Below are 15,865 nucleotides of genomic sequence, written 5' to 3' on the forward strand. Positions count from 1 at the left end.
AGTGATCATACCACCCATCACAAGAACAACCACCCTTCCAGACACCACAACAGCACCAGTCCAACCAGCAGGACTCACCCCTGGAATCACACCAACCTTCCCTTTATCTAACACCGCCTCAAATCATTGAACTTGATTTTAATTTCCTTTTGTCTTTGTGTGTATGAAAACTTATTAGGATATAATATCCTCTTATTAGGATAGTATTTAAATGATTTGGAATGGTACTTAATTGATATTTGAATGGTTTTTGAATGGTTGAATGTACCATTTGGTTTTGAAATGGACAGGTTTCGGACTAATAAGATGTAACCATTCTGTGACCAAACAGTTTCAGAAATTGTGACTAGTTTGTGACCAGAACAATTAACAAATGTTACCAAACTATGACTGAACATATTTACAAATAACTCCAAATCTCGTATCAAAATGGTTACTAATAAAAGATTATTTTGTCACCAAAATATAAGAGTCCTAAATTAGTCGCACAATATTTCAACTTTTTTGCGACTAAACTGTTACTAAAACATACACAGCCTGCGACTAATTTGAGACTAAATATTTGATCCAAGAGCTCTAAAGGGTCGCAAACAAGTCACAATTTGAGACCAAATATTTGATCGAAGAACTCTAAACGGTCGCAAACGAGTCGCAAATTGGGCCCAAATATGTAAGGTTATTATAGTCGCAAACGAGTCGCTAACGTACGTTCGTTGCTCTTTGGTTGCAAATTTGCAACGTTATACACCGGTCACAGATTAGTCGTTAATTTGAACGATATATCGACAGTCGCCAAACAGACGCAAATTAGCGACTATAATACGACGGGAAAATTTTGCGACCATTTTTTGCGACTAACGGAAATAGTCGTTAATTAGTTGGAAAACTCTTTTGCGACTGTTTAGCAACTATTTTCACAGTCGCAAATGAAATGTTTTCTTGTAGTATTTATGCTAATTATTTCTGAATATATTATTAAAATAACTAGACCCCCGCGATGTCGCGGGGGAAAAGATTTCTAAAAAATTTAAAGAAAAAAATATCAAATGAAATGTCATAATGAATTGAGACAACAAGTTTCAAAATAATTTTTTTAACAATAAATAAAGATATATTTTATAAAAAAAATATGATAAAGAGACGTAAACCCTCAAAAATATTATTTTAGATTTTTATTATTATTAGAAAATATTATGGTGAAAAGATGCGATCATAAATAAAAAATATTAAACAAAAAGTTATAATGAGTAGATGCAATTTTTCAAAATTTTTAACTATTATAAATATAACTATATAAATATATTCTTCAAAATATTACGATGAAAAGATGCAATATTTTAAATTGTATTATATTAAAAAGAGACAATCTTCGAAAAAGTTTAACAAATAACAAAAATAGATAATTATTTAGGAAAAAATAATAATGATATCGATATCAAAGTATATACATGAATGCTAAATAGTAAAAACGTAACTTTTTATGAAAAATATCAAACAAAAAGAAATAATAAATTTACACCACTTAAAAAAAAATTTATATCTATATGAGTTACAAAGACATGAAAGTTTAAAAAGAAAAAATTGTTTGTAAAAGACACAATTATTAGAACCAAGTATTTGTGATGAAAAACACGAATAAAACATGGTGATAAGATAATAATCTAAATGAAAAAATATAACTTTAGTTAATGCTTTGTTAAAAAAAAAAAGAAGCTTTAGTTAATGCTCTAAAAAATGTATTACAAAAGGCAATGTTGAAACGGTTCATCAAATATACCTAAAGTTGTAATAACTTATCAAATAAACTAAACTTGCAGTGGTTCATCAAATATATCAAATATTATAACAGTTCATCAAATCAACATTCTTAGCAGGATAGAAGTGCTATAATACGTCATTCATAGCGTTTTCATAAACGCTGTTTCTGCCCCAGTTATTATAGACCCCCCATATACGATAGCGCTTTTGTCATGCTTTGATAAACCCCCACATACGATAGCGCTTTTATATTATCGTAGATATCATATATACATATATAGTAAAAATTGGAATCGTTTGTCAAATATACCAAATGTTGCAACGATTCGTCAAATAAACTAAAGATTACAATGGTGCATAGAAACAAAACCATAAATTGCAATAATTTGTCAAATAAACTAAATGTTGCAACAGTTCAATTAAACGGTTATAATTTTATTTAAATAAATTTTAGTAACTAAAACTAAATAATAGTTTATAAAAAATTATACAGAAAGACGTGACTGTAGATAATTAAATGTTACAACGGTTTATAAAATAAACCAAGAATTGTGTTTGTTCGTAAAATAAACTAAATGTTGCAATTGTTCAACTAAACGGTTGCAACCGTTTACGAAAAGTTACGATAAAAAAACGCAACAGTAGAGGATATTTTTAAAAACGTAACCGGATCGCAACTTTCTAAAAAGTTCAACCGTAAAATATATATTTTTAGTTTCAAAAAAATTAAATGTTTTAACTATTTATAGAATAAATCAAAAATTACAATTGTTTGTTAAATAAAGTAAATGTTGCAATGGTTCAAATAAAGTTTATGAGGTGTTACGATAAAAAAGATGCAACCGTAAAAAATATTTATTCAGATTACAACCGTAAAATATATATTTTAGTTAAAAAAACCAAAATTTAAATTCATATAATATGAGACGTAATTTCAAATGAATAGATGTAACTATGAAGACACGACCGTAAACTGAAAAGATACGATTGTAATTGAACAAATATAACTGTAAAAAAACCGTAAATATATTAGCGAAGAGATGCGATAAAAATACCCAACCATAAAAAAATAACCGTAAATATTTCAACGAAAAAATGCGATAAAAAGACACAATCAAAAAAATAACCGTAAATATTTAAATGAAAGATTGCGATAAAAAAATGCAACCGTTCAGAGGTGCAAATGACATTTATTAGATTGCTATTATATATAGATTAAATATAATTCATTTTACTACATTTCAATATATATTAGTTATAAAATAAAATATAGTATATTTCATTTTTACTACATTCATTTTACAGCTCTAATAAAATAAATATGCAATTACTTTAAACTGGGGTCATTATTACTAATGAAAAACATACGAAAACGTTGTTTCTCTGGAAATTACAGAGAAGAAGACAGCTTATTTGTTTCTTTGTCATTATCTCTTAACTGTCTAATCTCTCTGTTTTGTCTTGTACAATAGAAAAGTCTCTAGACAAATCATATATTATTTGTATAGAAAAAAAGAATAGAACAAATATATAAAAGAACAAGTCTATTAATAACTAAACAACAAACCAACGTATGTGTATATAGAGGAAATAAAAGTACAATAATATACATATATATATATATATATATATATATATATATATATATATATATATAAGTGGAAATTAAGAAGGTATATATAATGCAACAAAAAAAACACTTTACCAAATCAGCAAACCAAATTCAAAATGTAAATAAAACATATATAACCAAAATACTAGTTTATTAATAACCGGGACAAGCGTCAATAGATGATATCTGATTAAACACTTGTCTCATAGTTGACACGGTATTATAAGAGTAGAAACATCCAAGGTTGGCTGATCGATGTTAGATTCATGATTACCTTCGTATAATAATGTCCATTTTTTAAGTAATTTAAAATGGTTTAAAATTTAATTTTATAACTTAAGAAATATAAAGTGAAACGGCTCACTTCGTTATGCTCTGAACTTGGCATCAGAAATTAATTTTCCACAAACTTTACATGTTTTAACGTTTACTACTGCATATTTTAATATTGATATATACATATAAGTTGAACAAAAATTATGTTACTAAATTCTCAAATTAAGCTTTGAAGTTTGAACATAGAGGTGAAGATATTTAGACTCGATCCGGACGGTGAACCGAACTATCTTCTGGATCACTGGGTTATTGGATCAACCGAATTCGACCATAGGTCAATTGATTAAAATTTATTTAATATTTCTAGAGATTATATAATTTTTATAAATATAAAAATAAAAGTAATCATAAAAAAATATGAAGTCTAACAATAATAATAAAATGATTCAAACTAAATTTTTAAATCTAATAAAACATCGCGAATTCAAAACAACTAATTTAGGTGATTTTTCTTACTATTCCATTCATTCTCCGTAAACGACACTGTCAAGTTTCATCAAAATCTAAAACAACAAATGAGTCTAAAAACTAAAAAACAAATCTAAAAATAACTTAGTAGAGTCTAAAACTCTATATTTTAGCGTACCAAAATTTTTATATATTTTATTCCAAAATCAAATGATTTTTTTAAAACTCATACCTAACCGGTTCAACCGGTTCACTGGGTCGTAAGAAATGGCGGGTTTTTGTGGGGTTTTCCAGTTTTGAAATTAACGGGTATTAACACTAAACCCAAACCAAAAAATTATTCGGGTCGCGGGTAAACCGGGTGGTCCGGATCGGAAGTGAAAACACTGGATTAAAGGTGGAGAAGGTGATTACAGTGACAACGTCTCTTTCAAAAAAAAAATTCATCTTAGAAAAAGCAAGAGGGGATCCAACCATAACCATCCATTAATTTATATTAAAAAGTTTTGTCTTCTTCTAAAACTATTTCCTCCATTTATAAAAGGAATCAAAACCCTAAGTTCTACTAAAACCCTCCAAAACAGCCGCTCAAACCCTAATAGCCACAACAGATCTAAGTCTAACAACAGCCACAACAGCCGTTTCAAGATGTTTACGCTTAAGGCTCCCCTCTTCCCTCTACACGTCGTCCATTCTCTTTCAATCTCCTCTCTTCCCTCTAAACCACTATCCCTTCTATGCAAAAAGCAAACCTTTTTCCCAAATGTGTTTGTGGTAAACAGCTCCAAGAAGTGGAGTGCAAACTCTGGAAAGGACTACGTGATGATGAAAAACAAGAACAAGATGGGGAAGAAGAAGAGCAGAGGCCTAAGTTCTACTAAAACCCTCCAAAACAGCCGCTCAAACCCTAATAGCCACAACAGATCTAAGTCTAACAACAGCCACAACAGCCGTTTCAAGATGTTTACGCTTAAGGCTCCCCTCTTCCCTCTACACGTCGTCCATTCTCTTTCAATCTCCTCTCTTCCCTCTAAACCACTATCCCTTCTATGCAAAAAGCAAACCTTTTTCCCAAATGTGTTTGTGGTAAACAGCTCCAAGAAGTGGAGTGCAAACTCTGGAAAGGACTACGTGATGATGAAAAACAAGAACAAGATGGGGAAGAAGAAGAGCAGAGGCCCAGTGAAGGAAATAACCCGAAAAATGAAGCAAAGACTTGAGAAAAGGAAGATAAATGAAACTTGGAAAGAGGTGGAAAGTAAGGAGAATCTCACATTCACGGAGAGGACAGCCGGAGCTGTAAAATTTATTTTAAGATGGAGGAGTATAATTGGGTTGCCTGCCATAGATGGTACTAAAATCAAAATCTGGCACATATTTAAGAAGGACAACGGTGAGATTGTGCGGTTGATTCTCGAATGGATTCGCTGATAATTTGTATATCGTCGCTATTTGGGATTATTATCGTTGCTGTGGTATGGTTTGTTTAGTATCATTAATTAAGACCTATTTTATCTTGTTTGTTATCCATTAGACAATTTGCTAATTAAGTATTTCTTATTTTATCGTTTGGTTTGGTATAACTGATAGTTATTTATCTTGTTTAGTAACATGAGACATATTTATTTTCTATTTGATTTTTAGAGGTTTAATATATATTGTTGCTATTTTATGGCTGGTATAGTGATCATTAAGAGCTATTGAGTATCTATATATCGTTTGGTTTGGTATATATATATACATATATACGTATCATAAGATGGAGTTAAATAACAAAAGTCTTTCAATTTAAATTAACGCCAAAATAGAAAGAGTAAGTGTATATGTAAATAGAATTCTTATTATAATAAAGTTTTGAGAGATTGTGTTAGTGTGTGTAATATTTTTGGAGAGATCGAGCCATTGGGATCAATAAAAAGGGGTTTTGCTAAATAGGATCCATCAAATCAAGTCAAAGGTTTAAAATATTTAACCATAAAGTTGAAATGTTTTTGTCAAAGGTCTCGGTTTTGTTTACTAATTTCTCAAAGATCTCATTTTTTCTTTACTTTCCTAAAATAGCTTAAGTTTCATCTTTCTTGAAGAAAAAAAGATTTCATCCTTACTCCACAAATATGTGTAACTTAACTTCATATCTCCTTAATACTTGTGCTTATGAGAAAAAAGCTAATACTTTAGCTAGTAGGGTTCTATCGACTGCCTCTAGTTGTAACGTTTTTTCTGTTCCACCTTATTGGTTGGTAAACTATTTGCATTATTCGTTTAAGATTTAATGAAAGTCAATTTGTTAGATGTTAAAAAAGAAATGAAAAAAAAAAGAAAGAATACAGCTTTGTGTTATCTTTTTGGGCACAAGTATCATAGGCACTGATGGTTTTAGATCTCCAAGGTTACATGACAGAAACTTCGTAACGAAACGACACCACCTTCCATATGTCTCCTTTTTATTTATTTTTTTAGATATATCGAGATGTTTGTTCATCATCTGTGTTATTAGTGAAAAAGACAAAACATTTTTCTGTTTTGTTCTTTATTTTTTTAAAGGATACAACACAATATTAATATTATGAAAGACAAATGACAGATACTTTGTTTACTCCCTACCACCTTCTCTACCTTTAAGATCTTTCCTTTTTAGGTTTTGTGATTATGTAGATTCTCATCTACCAAATCAGATAAATTATTTTCTAGAGAAAATTTGGGAATATACCCTATTTATTACTTGAAAACTCCACAGTCACTACTAACTTGCAGAAAAAATCTAAAATTTTAAAAGAAGAAAACCCAAAAAATACCTCGTTTATTTTTTTATGTAGACGTGTAATTTCCAAACCCGAAAAATACCTCGTTTATTTTTTTATGTAGACGTTTAATTTCCAAACCCGAAAAATACCTCGTTTATCAAAGATCACTATTGCAAAAACCCTTCTAACACCAACAACGCCGTATTTTTCAAACGATGAATTTTTTTAATAAAACTAGACATTTATCAGACGTTGTAATTCATTAATGGCTACAAAATTAAGATTATTAAACAGAGAATATAACCATATTTTTATATAGACTATGTACAGGTCCAATTCAGCAAATAAATATTACTACTATTAGAAGGAAGAGCTTGAGATGTCTAGTTTTACTCTTTTTTCCTTAGATGTCCAGTTTTATTCTTGTTAGTAATGAGTACTGTATTTGAAATTAATGAAGGAAGAGCTTGAGAAATAAATATGGTACTTCATTAATTCTTGAAGAAAGAATATATATATATATATATATATATATATATATATATATATATATATATATATGTTTGAGAAATATATATTAAACGTCTATTAATAGATATGGTACTTCATTAATGAAGCAAGAGTAACACCGTTGAAATAATTATGGTTTTCTCTTTAGTATTACATCATATTATTTCTCAAGAGTAACACCGTTAAAGGTGATTATGGTTTTCTCTTTAGTATTACATCATATTATTTCTCAAGAGTAACACCGTTAAAGGTGATGTAACAACGTTGTTACTGAATTTAAAGGTGATGTAACAACGTTGTTACTGAATTTCTCAAGAGTAACAACGTTAAAGGTGATGTAACAGCGTTGTTACTGAATTTCTCAAGAGTAACAACGTTAAAGGTGATGTAACAGCGTTGTTACTGAATCAATATGTCTCCTTAATACTTGTGCTTATGAATATTCTGAAACATTAGATGCAAAATGATATGATATATATATATATATATATATATATATATATTTTATATGATATGATATATATTCCATATAAGAGCCATGAGAAATCAATAAGCTTCTTATCCTCTCTGGCTTCGGGAACAAATTGAATTAGCTGATGGGTAAAGAATTTTTCCGATGGTCTGATTGCTTTTTCTGAATTTGCATACGCCATCTTCTTCCACCAAATTGATCCTCGATTTCGCAGAGAGTTGCAGAGAAGAACTTCCAGTTTCTCGTTTACGTTTGCTTTTTTTTTTTTTTACTCTCTATTTGACTCTTTCTTTTTCGAGTAAAGTGTTTATGAGTAATATATATAAAATACAAACCTTTTGTTTTATTTGTATCAAAAATCACTTTATTTTAAATGGCCCGTAATTATTTAATCATTTTAAAAATTAAAAAGTAAAACAAAACAGAAAAATTAAAAATTTATTCACTGCAACACTCAATCTAAACAAGAGATATGCTTTTCGTAAGTTATGAGTTTTTTTTTTTTTTTGTCTCATTTGAAATTTGACTTTCAAAGTATTGACCAAAAAGTTACATTTTCAAAAAGAATTTGATGACATTTTAAGTATATAATATTGAGCTACCAAAATCGTGATAGTCTTCTAACCAAAATTGAAATGTCTGTATGTCTGTATATTTGATGGTACATAACATACCAAAGCTGCTCATATCACAACCGAGCTTTCTACATCTTCTGAATATGGACTTTAAATGCATGCTCTTTCCTTTCTTTTTTTTTTTATAAAAGAAACCAAGATAATTTGATTTTCGTGGCTAAATATTTTATTGAACTCTTTCGTCGAACGTTGTAGATCGCACAAAAGTCTACTTAATTGTTTCTAACTTTTTCAGATAAATTATTATTAATATAAAATTACACAGTTACGAAATTACATGATGTAGAAATAAGTTTCCTTTTTTCTCGTAGAAGCAAATAATCAAAAATGGCAATCTATGTAGATCAAAATGAATCAAATTAATCAAAATGACAATCGTTGACAATCACTTTTCCATGTCGACCATGTTCGATGCTTTACGTAAACATCTCCAATTTGTCGCCGATGGAGAAACTATAACACACCCAAAATGAATCTCCGGTTACATGCTCCACGCGCCTCCCCCACGCACTTGCATGCAGCGGTGGTCAACCTAATGACTAGCGGCTAAGGCATGGCCTTCTAATTCTTTAAAGAGATGAATAGATGATCTCAAAGTCGTCAGACAAAACAGAGCTTCAGAGGATGGCCTCGTTGCTGACGTCAGACTCCGATTACTTCACGACGATCGTCGCAAACAAGTACGGCTCGAAGCGCGTGCAGAAGCTCCTAGGAAAATCAGATGACGTGGACGCGCTCTTCTGCGCCGCTATCTTGCGAGGAATGAGTTTGGGAATTTCGTGGTGGTCAAGGCACTGCGATTCACCAAGGAGATGTCTATGATTGATCTGTTTTGGGGTTTGGTGCAGGAGCTCATGCCTTTTTCCTCTTGCGTAAGTCTCACGGAAACAACATTGCAAACATCTTGGACTCATTTAAGCTTCGTTGCTGACTTTAATAACGCTCTGTTTATGTCTCAAACTAGTTACGATACTTAAATTGTACGGGTGTTTAAGGTAGATACATGATCTTGTAAGATAGGTTTTTCGTCATTAACTACTCCTTTCTTTTTTAAGGTTGGAGTGTTTATGAAGAAGAGTTATACACAATTTGAGAAACGAAATTGGCTAATACATTTCTTCTAGAATTCTTATTTCCGAAAACAAAACAAACCTAAATCGAGAGTTGTAAACGAAAGCACATTATTACTTTGTTTTCAATTGGTCTTACGTTTAAAATATTAGATAAAAGATACTTGACAATTCCTATTTACTTGTATACTGTTGAAATCGGTATAATTTAATAATCGCACGAAAGAATGGCCAACTTGAAACTTGCCGTGTCATATCGTATTAGAAACAATATTCATTTCTGAATATGATAAAAGAGTAAAATCATATGGTCATAGACTTTGTGGACAACTATGATAGTATAAATATTATCCTTGATTTTAGTATATATTTTATTATTTTATCCCATAATGGAATCATAGCAACATCAATTCTAGTGAATCTATATATTAAGAAATGTGACATATCGGAAACAAATGTTACTAATTTCTTAATAGAAAATCTTGAACAAGCCTTCAATCGGTGAAAAGACAATTGTAGCTTTCTCAGCACAATGAACTAGGATTCAATCCGCGGGTGTAGGTTTTTATTTGGCCATTTGGGTTTTCATATTATATCTTTCAAAATGTATAAATATTTTTTAACAAAATGAATATAAGTTTTTGTGTGGTTGATTAAGTATTAGTTAGGAGAAGGCATTATAACGTGGTTTGATAAAAGTTTTAAAACATGTGTATTATTTGTGTTAAATTTGTTAATTTACTACAACAAAAGTAGGCATGGGCGTTCGGGTATCCGTTCGGTTTCGGTTCAGTTCTAGTTCGGTTCCGGTTCTTTTGGTTTTAGAGTTTAGGATTTATATAGGAACCAAATAATTTTGGTTCGGTTTCGGTTCTTTCGTTTATGAAGTTTATGATCCATTTGGGTATTTTCTTTTGGATATTTTAAGTATTTTTTGAAATATTTTCCAAATATTTGTTGGTATTTCGGGTATTTTTTGCTATTCGATCTTAAACTAACTAATATTTTTAGATATAAACTCATATTTCGGATATTTTTGGGTACCCAAAATATTTCGGTTCCGGTTCCGGTTCTTTCGGTTCTAGAATTTAGAGTCCATTTGAATATTTTAAAATATTGGTTCGGTTCCGGTTCGGTTCTTTCGGTTCGGTTATTTTGTCCAGGCCTAAGTAAAAGTGTGAAAGAAATGTGAAAAAGTTGAAAGTCTTGACATTGTAATTGTTGTAATAGTGTCAGAAATTGCATTGATTTTGTTGTTAAACATAACCCATAGTGTAATTTACTATTGGTTAATCCAATATTAAATAAGAAACAATGTTTTTAAATATTTAAGCTTCAGAAATAGTTTTTGTTTATTTTATTTTTGTTTCTATTAATTTACAGCTATATTTTACCTTCACATTACTTATAAAACTAGGATCGGACCCGCGGTCCACCGCGGGAGAATATTGGTTTACATACGTTACGTTTAATATTGTGTGTTTTTTAGTAGAACGAATCGTGTAGTATACTTATAAATATTCATAATAACGAATTGTAGAGAAAATGTAAAATTGTTTATAAATATACCCATCGTATTAATTATGATTACAAAATAGAATTTTATGTTTAAAACTTCTAAAATTAGACGATTCATGGGAATTAGAGCAGTCAAAATAGGTCAAAAACCGCGGGTCGAGCCCACATCATCTCACTATGGGGCAGATTTGGGAAAATATATTAAACCCGCAAATAAGCAGACCACATGGATTAATTCGCAGTGGGTCATAGGTTTAATCAGTTTTCATCTGCGGGTTGGCGGATCAGCCCGCATATTAGTATTTATTGATAAAATTATAATTTATTCAACATGTAGTAATTTAAACAAACTTTTAATAGTATTTTGATTTATTTATTTATTTTAGTAGTATTTTAAATTTTGGTTACTTTAAAATTATTTAAACAAAATCCATGGACAATCCCGCAAATCCGCATACATTCGCGGAACGGGTTTGTATTTCATATATGCTACCCGCGGGTCGTGCGGACCGACTAACTACAAGTCAAAATATTTTTTGTCTATCGCAAAACGGACTTAACGGGACGAATCAACTCGCTTTGACAGTTCTAATGGGAATATTATTTAGTCATACAACAAAATGAAGTTTGGACATAGTAATAATAGAATATGTATCTTATTTGTTAGATGAGAGATTGAAAGATGAAGTATAATGATTAAAAATTAATTTTTTTTTTTTCATGATTCACAAAATTTGATAAATACTTATCATCTTGTTGAATAATTCTAAAATCATATTCAAGAAATCTTTATAAATTGAAAATTAAACTTCTTTGGTAAGCTATAGGTATGAAAATATCATAATTTTGATTAATCTAATTAAATTAAAATTAGTTACATGGATTTCATATCTATTTAATTTACACGACCAAAATAAAAACATCAATTTAATTTACACGACCAAAATAAAAACATCAATTTAATTTATAAAACAGATGGGTTATTTGTGATAAATTTTCTAGAAATCTTTAGAAGCAAGTAAAATATCTTTCAATTAATGATAATTGGCTAAAATGAGCAAAATTAATGACAAAAACGTTGATTGTTATGGAATTAGTTCCAAAAATATATGAACAAATTTATTATACGTAATTAATGTATAATATTGTTTGGAATATGCTTTTATTATTAGTTACCATAAGTACAATTAGATTTTATTTGATTTCCATAAATATTTGTTTTTATTTCAATTTTTCATTATTAATTCGAATTTATATTCCAAAAAAATTTCAAAGATCCGATTTCAGAATTTCGGGTCAAATTTCTGATTTTAACCCGACCCATTTTCAATTGTACTTCTCTTTTAATAGTATAGAGATAAGATTGCATTATGACAACACTACATTGCGTTTACATAGAATAAAATAAGATCACAAGACAAAGTAAAAAAATCCAAAATTACATCAATACAATAAAAACAATAAGAGTTTCTCCATCAGTGACACCTCAGCTTTTTTGGCTTTTTTGGATTGTTCTGAGAGAGACACATCATTAAAATGTGGATAAATTGGCACAGACTGTTCAGACCTGGTGAAGATGGTGTCTTCTCCAACCGAATGGCCGGCATTTTCAGCGTATTTGGAGGAGTTACAGAGCGACAAAGAGGAATTCACAAATTTTTCTTTATCTTTAATTTCTCGTAGTGCAAATGTAAAAGCGGATAAATTGGCACGAAATGTTCGTACCGAACCGCATCACATCACGTATGTAAACAACATTCCTCAGGAATGGCTCTTTTGAGTCTTAATTAATAGCGGTTGACAAAAAAAAAAAAGACACATCATTAAAATCTTAATCCAATCAACACATTTCAATTAATACACATCAGCTTTCCAGTTTGCCACATCACATTTTATTAAATAAAAAAAACACATTATTTGGAAAAGACAACTAATCAAATTAAAACAAATAATATACAAAATTATTTTAATTTTTTTGATAATTACACATGAATTTCTAATTTGTTTCATAAATCAATATTTACAAAAAAAAAAAAAAAAAAACTAGCATGAGATGAATTTAGAGGTGGTTTACGCCGTAGGTAGTTTTTGTAAATTAATTTTATTTTAATATAAGTATTTATGGTAAAAAATTAAAAGGATTTTTGGATTTTTTATTTTACCTTTGCTCATATTTTAAATGTTTTATTTTATTATTATTATTATTATTATTATATATATATAGTTATATGTATATCTTACTTTTACGAAAGAAGTATGATATAGTTAATCTTTCTACTTGTCTGTTTTTATTTTATGTTTTTAGTATATGTTCAACTTTTTACAAATGTAAAATTTTTTTATATTGGAATATATGTAAATATTTTTCAGCGATGATTGTACTTCAAAAATCTTAAACTCTTTCTGTTAAAATTATTTGTGGTACACAAGCATAATTTGAATCATACTAAAAATATTTAATATGTATTTGTTTTCTTAAATATATATATATTTTTACTATTATATTACAATAATTAGCTACGCCAGAGTTTTTTTTTGTTAGTTTAAATCTGAACACTATGAAAAAAATTTAGCTTTCAAATAATTCGATTTTCGAATTAGATCAGTTCAGTATTATTAGGGTGGACATTTTAACCGAATCGAACCAAACCAACTAAAGTCAAACCGACCCAAACAAACTATAACTTACATTCAAACCACAATCGATAACCCAATTTGTTTATTTATTTATTTAATTAATAATATTAAATAACATTATCGATATTAATAGTTGAAACCTCTCGGTGCTAAAGTTCTTTTGGAGTGAATTCATCAATTTGTTTTAAGGTCTGTGTTACTTTAAAGATTCATTTTTTTCCATCTATGAGCTCAAGATACAAGCTCATTAAAGGGGTTTCATAAGGTCATAGGCTACACTTCCTCTTTCTCATTGCTAAATTGGGGTTTGAGAGATGAATCTTTGCTACTTCAAGATGTATGGTCACAAGTTATGTTTGTAACCTTTCTCTCTCTTTTTTGTTATAAAAAAAATTCCTTATGATTTATTATTCGTAAGAGTTTACGATTGCTAGGTTGGTTTATGTTTCTTTTTTATTTCAATAGCAGAAAGTTTGTTAAATACAGAACCTTACACTCTAAGGAGTGTAATCTCACACTTGCTCTGTTATATTATCTCGTTTTGTTACTTCAAGATGTATGGTTAAACCCGAATCTCTATGTTTCGCTTATATTTGTATCTTGAACATCTGCATATAAAGCGCAAACCTTTGTTAGTTCTTTTTCAAAATTGAAATTCATAAAGGAGAAAATGGTATTATTCACTATGTTCTAACCATAGAGGTGTGTAGCCAAGTAAAATTTGCAACTGCAATTTGACTTCTCTTGGATCTATGTTCGTTTTGTTATTTGTAAATTTTGGTGAAAATATCATAAATGTTATTGATTAATTATTTATTATTAGTGATCTATTTTGTAAGAATATATAATTCACCATAGCAAAAAATTGAACATTAACTCTGTATTTTTTGTTTATGTTTTGAATGAAATGAATCTCACGCCGGCTGAAACACTTGATCTGCCATGTTTTCAAGAACACTTAATGGTAAATATATTTTTTTTTGGCTAAACACTTAACGATAAATATAAATAAGAAAAAGAGAAGGAGAAAGCTGGGATTCCAAGGCTCCCTTTGAATGCTAAGAACCGTATGATCATCATTTTGTAACTGCTTCTTTTTGAACATTTTAATTTTAAGTCACGAACCAAGTTATACTAACCAATGTTTATGAACTATTTAGCCTATTCATTTTAAAAGCCTATAGAAAAGCTTGGTGCATCTTTTTCGATTTCTCTATTTTCATGAAATTTCATAACTTTCAAGTAACTTTATCTAATAAGTTTCATCAAAGTCATGTATTCTCATATAAAAACAATCGATATGAATTTAAATCATGATTGTTATGATATTTCTCAAGAGAGATCGATGACTTTTGTGGTCGAGAGACTGACTGATTCCAATTAAATGTTAATATAACAAACTTTCTTATTCTTACATATTCTTTATGTTATTTTGTGGCATGAATTTATGTTGATAACTTTGTTTGTATTTAGACCAAAGATAAAGGGTATGTCGTCAAGTTTTTAGACAAGTAAACATATTTGTAATTTTTTTTTTGTGCAAACATATTTGTAATTATGGTGTAAACAAATCCTTTTTCTATATTTTTTTGTTTGCTATTATACTATTTTGGTTTTGATTGTTTTAATAATAAAAAAAATTCAAAACATAAGTCGCAGCGTAGCGTGAGTTTCGACCTAGTTGCGTTTAATGAAAACAATGGATCTATGTTGGATGAAACTGAAGCTACCAAAGTGACTGGTTTCAACATTGTAACGAAAAAAGTTTCCAAAAGCAAACCATCTGAATCTGATATCCACAAAGTAAGAATTGAAACCAAACAAAACTAAACCATCTAATTCATAACTCTAAACATTGAAACCGAAACAAAATGTTTATAAAAAATAAAGGGACACTTAGCGCAGAGGTAATATCAGAGAGTATAATTTGCTAATAGGTAATAGACTGCTATGTCACAAAGGCATGGAAATAACGCTTCTTTTTCGGGCAACGGTTTGACGAAAATAACGAAATAACCAGGGAGTGACGTACGCATGCGAGTGGGATAGGAGGGCTGACTTTTTTGGCAAAAATGAAAGAAGCGATGGCTCTGTTATTGATGGGATGGTTCCGCGGCGACAGAAAGAAGTAGAGGATTTACATTAAATGCAAACCTGCATAATGT

This window comes from Arabidopsis lyrata, assembly GCF_000004255.2.
Source record: "Arabidopsis lyrata subsp. lyrata unplaced genomic scaffold ARALYscaffold_3, whole genome shotgun sequence".
Lineage (NCBI taxonomy): Eukaryota > Viridiplantae > Streptophyta > Magnoliopsida > Brassicales > Brassicaceae > Arabidopsis > Arabidopsis lyrata.